Raw genomic sequence first — 6,430 nt, 5'->3', positions numbered from 1 at the left:
CCTAAAAAACCTCTTACGTGTACCACAGGGACTTTATCTCCATCCACTGTGTGCAAAGGTTCGGACTCTGCAGGACCGGCTCGATTGATAGAACCCCTTGTGTTAACCATCCAGGTGGCCTTTGCTAAGTTCAGTTCCCAATTTTTGAAGGTTCCCCCGCCAAGTGCCTTCAAAGTTGTCTTAAGTAGTCCGTTGCACCGTTCAACTTTCCCGGCAGCTGGTGCATGATAGGGGATATGGTATATCCATTCAATTCCGTGTTCTCTAGCCCAGGTGCTTATGAGGCCATTCCTGAAATGGGTTCCATTGTCAGACTCGATTCTCTCAGGGGTACCATGTCTCCACAGGACTTGCTTTTCCAGACCCAAGATGGTGTTCCGGGCAGTAGCATGAGGCACAGGGTAGGTCTCTAACCATCCCGTGGTTGCTTCCACCATGGTCAGCACGTAGCGCTTTCCTTGGCGGGTTTGGGGAAGTGTGATGTAGTCAACTTGCCATACTTCCCCATACCTGTACTTTGACCATCGTCCACCATACCACAGAGGCTTCACCCGCTGGGCCTGTTTGATTGCAGCGCAAGTCTCACAGCTGTGGATGACCTGTGAGATGTTGTCCATGGTCAAGTCCACCCCTCGGTCACGAGCCCACCTGTATGTCGCATCTCTCCCTTGATGACCAGAGGCATCATGGGCCCAACGAGCTAGAAATAATTCTCCTTTGTGCTGCCAGTCCAGATCCACCTGTGACACTTCCACCTTGGCAGCTCGGTCCACCTGCTCATTGTTACGATGCTCTTCATTAGCCCGACTCTTAGGTACATGTGCATCCACGTGTCGAACTTTCACAGTCAGCTTTTCTGCCCGGGCGGCGATGTCCTGCCAAATCTCAGCGGCCCAGATGGGTTTTCCTCTGTGCTGCCAGTTAGCCTTTCTCCAGCGATCTAACCATCCCCACAGTGCATTGGCTACCATCCAAGAGTCGGTGTAGAGATAAAGCCTTGGCCATTTCTCTCGTTCGGCAATATCCAAAGCCAGTTGGATGGCTTTAAGCTCTGCGACCTGACTCGATCCACCTTGTCCCTCGGTAGCCTGTACAGCTTGTCGTATGGGGCTCCATACTGCAGCTTTCCATTTCCGATCTGCGCCTACAATTCGGCAGGAACCATCAGTGAAGAGGGCATAGCGTCTTTCACTCTCCGGCAGCTCGTTATACGGGGGTGCTTCCTCGGCACGTGCTACTTGCTCCTCTGCTTCTTCTGAAGATAATTTAAAAGTCTCACCTTCAGGCCAGTTTGTTATAATTTCCAGAATCCCAGGGCGATTTGGGTTTCCACTACGGGCGCGCTGTGTGATGAGGGCAATCCATTTGCTCCACGTGGCATCAGTGGCATGGTGGGTAGAGGGAACCCTTCCCTTGAACATCCACCCCAGCACTGGCAGTCGGGGTGCAAGGAGAAGTTGTGTTTCTGTGCCGATCACTTCTGTGGCGGCTTGGACTCCTTCGTAAGCTGCCAAGATTTCTTTCTCGTTGGGAGTGTAATTGACTTCAGACCCTCTGTAACTTCGACTCCAGAATCCCAGTGGTCGACCTCGGGTCTCGCCAGGCACCTTCTGCCAAAGGCTCCAGGACAGACCATGGCTCCCGGCTGCAGAGTAAAGCACATTCTTTACCTCTGGTCCTGCCCTGACTGGTCCAAGGGCTACTGCATGAGCGATCTCCTGTTTGATCTGGGTGAAGGCTTGCTGCTGTTCAGGGCCCCAGTGGAATTCTTGCGGGTTTTGAGGTAGAGAGGACTCACGATCTGGCTGTACTCAGGGATGTGCATTCTCCAAAAGCCTATGGCGCCTAGGAAGGCTTGTGTCTCCTTCTTGTTGGTTGGTGGAGACATCGCGATGATCTTATTGATGACCTCAGAAGGAATTTGACGCCGTCCGTCTTGCCACTTTACTCCCAGGAACTGGATCTCTCGGGCAGGTCCCTTGACTTTGCTCTTCTTGATGGCGAAACCGGCTTCCAGGAGAATTCTGATGATTTTCTCTCCTTTCCCAAATACTTCCGTTGCTGTGTCCCCCCACACAATGATGTCATCAATATACTGCAGATGTTCTGGAGCCTCACCCTTTTCCAGAGCAGCCTGGATCAGTCCATGGCAGATGGTGGGACTGTGCTTCCACCCCTGGGGCAGTCGGTTCCATGTGTACTGCACACCTCTCTAGGTGAAAGCAAACTGAGGCCTGCACTCTGCTGCCAGAGGAATGGAGAAAAAGGCATTGGCAATATCAATGGTCGCATACCACTTTGCTGCCTTGGATTCCAGCTCATACTGAAGTTCCAACATGTCCGGTACAGCAGCACTCAGTGGTGGTGTGACTTCATTCAGGCCACGGTAATCCACTGTCAGTCTCCATTCTTCACTGGACTTACGCACCGGCCATATAGGGCTGTTAAAGGGTGAGTGAGCCTTGCTGACCACCCCTTGGCTCTCCAGTTCCCGAATCATCTTATGGATGGGGGCCACAGAGTCTCTGTCAGTGCGGTATTGCCGGCGGTGCACTGTTGCTGTAGCAATTGGTACCCGCTGTTCTTCAATTCTCAGTAGTCCTACAGCAGATGGGTTATCTGAGAGACCGGGCAGGGTATTCAGTTGTCTTATGTCTTCCGTCTCTACAGCTGCTATCCCAAAAGCCCAGCGATGTCCCTTTGGGTCTTTGAAATATCCACTCCTGAGATAATCTATGCCGAGGATGCATGGGGCGTCTGGACCAGTCACAATGGGGTGTTTCTGCCACTCGTTCCCAGTTAAACTCACTTCAGCTTCCAGTACAGTCAGCTGCTGGGATCCTCCTGTCACCCCAGAAATGGAAATGGATTCGGTCCCCACATACCTGGATGGCATCAGGGTGCACTGAGCGCCGGTGTCAACCAAAGCCGTGTATCTTTGTGGGTCAGACGTGCCCGGCCATCGGATCCACACAGTCCAATAGATCCGATTATCCCTTTCCTCTACCTGGCTAGAGGCAGGGCTCCTCTAATCCTGTTTTTGGTGCACGATGTTCTTCTCCTGTAAATGTGTTCCTGAGGTCCCTTCAAGAGGATCAGTCATATTATCACTTCCATTCTGTCTGGAGTTCTGTCCACAAGAGACTGGGGCAGTGTTGTACCTAGATGAGCCTCCTGAAGTGGATGTTTCCTTTTTCAATTCACGTACCCGGGCTGCTAAGGAGGAGGTGGGTTTCCTATCCCACTTTCTCATGTCTTCCCCATGCTCCTGCAGGAAAAACCAGAGGTCATGTTGCGGGGTTTGTCTTCTTTCCCTGGCTGGGGGACGTCTGCTCCTGATGGCAGAGACTCTGGTTGGTTTCGGTGTGACATGGAAAAATCCTTCTTTGAACTCTTTCCTTTGTTTCTGGAGGCTCTCTTCAATCAAGCTCCGGACTTGCTCGGCCAGGTTTGTTTCCACTGATGAGACCTGGGTGCGTAGTGGAGCGGTGACAGTGTCCTCGTAAATTCTCAGTTTGTTTGTTAACACGCCCACCTGGTCTTCGCCTTCCCTCCACTGTAGTGTTGCCAGGTAACGAGAGTATATCTCTGGTCCGAGCCGCGCGAATCTTAGCCACATTTGTGAAGTGCACTGGACATTATCTGGGTTCTTGGGGAATCTCTTTGTCCGAGAAAATGATCTCTAGCACGGCCAATTCCCTCAGGCATCGGATACCTTGTTCTATTGTGTTCCATTTTCTTTGGTGCATCTGGAGGTCTTCTTTGCAAAGGTATCTGTCCCGTACACTCGCCAGCAATCGCCGCCAGAGGCTGAGAGTTTCCTGGGTTTTCCCAATCCCCTGGTCAATGACCACATCCTGAGACAGGGATCCCAGTTGCCTGGCCTCACTTCCATCCAGAATGGTGTCATTAGCTGCAGCGTCCCTGATGCGGAGCAGCCAGGTTAAGATGGATTCATTCGCCTGCCGGGTGAATTCTCTCCGTAGGTCACGCAGCTCCCCCAGGGATAGAGAGCGAGTGATGATCTCCGGTTCTGTCTCTTCTGCTTGGTGGGATGGTCCTGCCGCATCCTCATCAGTCGCTGTGCGGACTGATTTGCTCTTGGATTTCTTTTTCTGGATGGGGGCAACCGCTACTGGCTTTGGCTGTTCTGATTCGGCAATGGTCTGTGTTGAGACATTGACTGCTTGTTTGGTTCCTTTCCTCTTGGTAGCACTTTGCGTGGACGTGGTGCCTGCTGACTTGTTTCTTTTCTCCTCCTCTTCGAGAAGACGCTGTACAACACCAAGTATTGTTCTGTTTCTCAGCATGAGGTACACAGTGCTGGTCAAAGAGAACAGAACTGACAAAAACATTATGCCATCCCTAGCATCCAGAGAAAACTCAATATTGTCAAAGATGGCTGTGCCTGGCCTGAAATGCTGGAAGAAACCGCTCTCTCCTCCTAGCCCCAGAGGGTGGGTGCGATTGCTGAGGAGGTCCCAGACGGAGCAGCTCAGGTTAGGCCAGGCAGACAAAGTCGAGTAAATATACTGAATGGTGTTCATCGCCTCACAGGTTAATATGCAATAGGCATAATAAACCAATAGAGCAATTTTCATGCCATGCCCTGATCGTAACAAGAGCAATACGACGGGCAGATAGTTTCCCATTTGAGGAAAGATATAGAGAGCGAGATACAGCACCCATATAGATAAGCACCATCATGGTGATAGGATTTCTGAGTTTCCCCAGGTCGTGCCCCACGTTGGGCGCCAAAATATGTATTGGTTTGAAAACAAACCAGTGGGAGATCACAAGTCAAGATTGAAATTAAAAATAAGTGAAATAATACAAGGAAAAGCACTGACAAAGTCAGATACAACCTAACACCCTGTTAGGGTGGTAGTAGCAGTCCAGCTGAAGTAGTCCAGTTGAAGTGGTGATCCTGTGAAGGTCTAGTCTCCAGCTGAAGATCCAGTGGTAGCTCTGGTCTTCTGGGAACCCAGTAGACAGGGCTAGCTCAGGCAGTTCCAAGGCCAGGTTATATCCAGGTGGGAACACCTGGCTCCTCCCTCCTCGGCAGAGCATCTCACAATGGGATGAGATAAGTCCATGAGTCACACGGTGGGTCCCTGATGGCCCATTGCCTGTCATGCGGGGGTGGGTCATTAGCAGTTGGTAACAGCTAACGGATGGCCCATTGCCTGTCATCCGGGGTGGGTCATTAGCAGGTGATAACAGCTAATGGCCCACAGCTGGTGGTAATAGAATACTTAACTACATCTATATTGCAACCCAGGACAATTGCCGAGATTTGGAGAAGGCCCTCTTTACTCTCCTTACTGAGTTTCTCATGATTCTCCTCTATTTTATCTTCTAGTTTCAGCAGACGTGTTTCCATAGCTGAGATTCTTGCATTCGTTGGACCATGCACAGCATTTGCATACGTTTGGAGCTTCCTTGCCATATCAAGCACGGTCTCACGGTCTCATGCCCGTTATCTTGCTTCATCATTGCTAAAGCAGAAGCGTATTCTGGTGGCCCAAGTCATACGAGTTTCTGCCACATCACAGGTGTACATTCTACCACATCTGGATCCACAAGCAGGGCTGGGTTTGCTATGTCCTCTGGGAAGACAATCTCTACCACTGCCGCTTCTCTCAAGTGTTGAATCCCTTGTTCTATGGTCTTCCACAGAGTTTGTTGTATATAGACATCTTCGGGGCATAGGTATGTTTCCCTCGCACCTTTGAAAACTCGCCTCCAGAGGCTGTCAGAGTCAGCCCATCCCGTGCCATTCGGTTGATATGTGGGTCACGTGACACGGTTCCCAAATGCCTTGCCTCAGTACCGTCTAGAAGTGTAACGTCACCTGCAGCATCCTAAAGACAGACTAACTAATTATAGATTCATTATCTCGTTGGACATAATCTTTTCTTAGGCTGCGAAGGTCTCTCACAGTCGTGGATTCGACAATGATCTCTGACTCAGTTGCTGACTTTGAGGATCCCTCCCTGCCATCACCTGGGCGATCAGTCTTGACTTGGGTTTTCTTGCTTCTTGTAACAGGAGCAACTGCCACTGGCTTAGGCTTCTTGTCTTTTTGTTCTATAGCATTTGACAATGTACAATAAGCATATGCCAGGGCCCAACATATTGCACTACAGTTGTCACTGCATTTCTCTTTGAGATACTTCCTCACCTCAGCTGGTCTCGGGATTTGTCCAGGGGGAAGACTCCCAATCTATTGGGTCAGAGAATTTCTTTAAAGTTTTACCTATGTCCTCCCATACTCCACACCATTCAAATTTTCCTACATCTGGGGCAGGTGTCTGCTCCTGCTCAGCCCCTCTTGGCCTCTCAGCCCTCATTCTGGAAAAGCAGAACACCATATATAGGGAAGTTGCCAGGTAAAACACCTCTACTACTAGGTTAATGGCCTCTTTAA

At 50.5% G+C, this 6,430-nt stretch overlaps 1 pseudogene; it reads right to left on the bottom strand.

Moving 5' to 3' along the window:
* Positions 1-5,290: 5,290 nt before the first annotated feature.
* Positions 5,291-6,226, bottom strand: LOC146420563 (uncharacterized; annotated as a pseudogene).
* Between the last annotated feature and the right edge of the window lie 204 nt (positions 6,227-6,430).

This window comes from Lichenostomus cassidix, unplaced genomic scaffold, assembly GCF_008360975.1.
Source record: "Lichenostomus cassidix isolate B80296 unplaced genomic scaffold, HeHo_3.0 HiC_scaffold_169, whole genome shotgun sequence".
Classification (NCBI taxonomy): domain Eukaryota; kingdom Metazoa; phylum Chordata; class Aves; order Passeriformes; family Meliphagidae; genus Lichenostomus; species Lichenostomus cassidix.
Note: the sequence above shows the minus strand (reverse complement) of the source record. Positions and strands in the feature narration are given on the sequence as shown.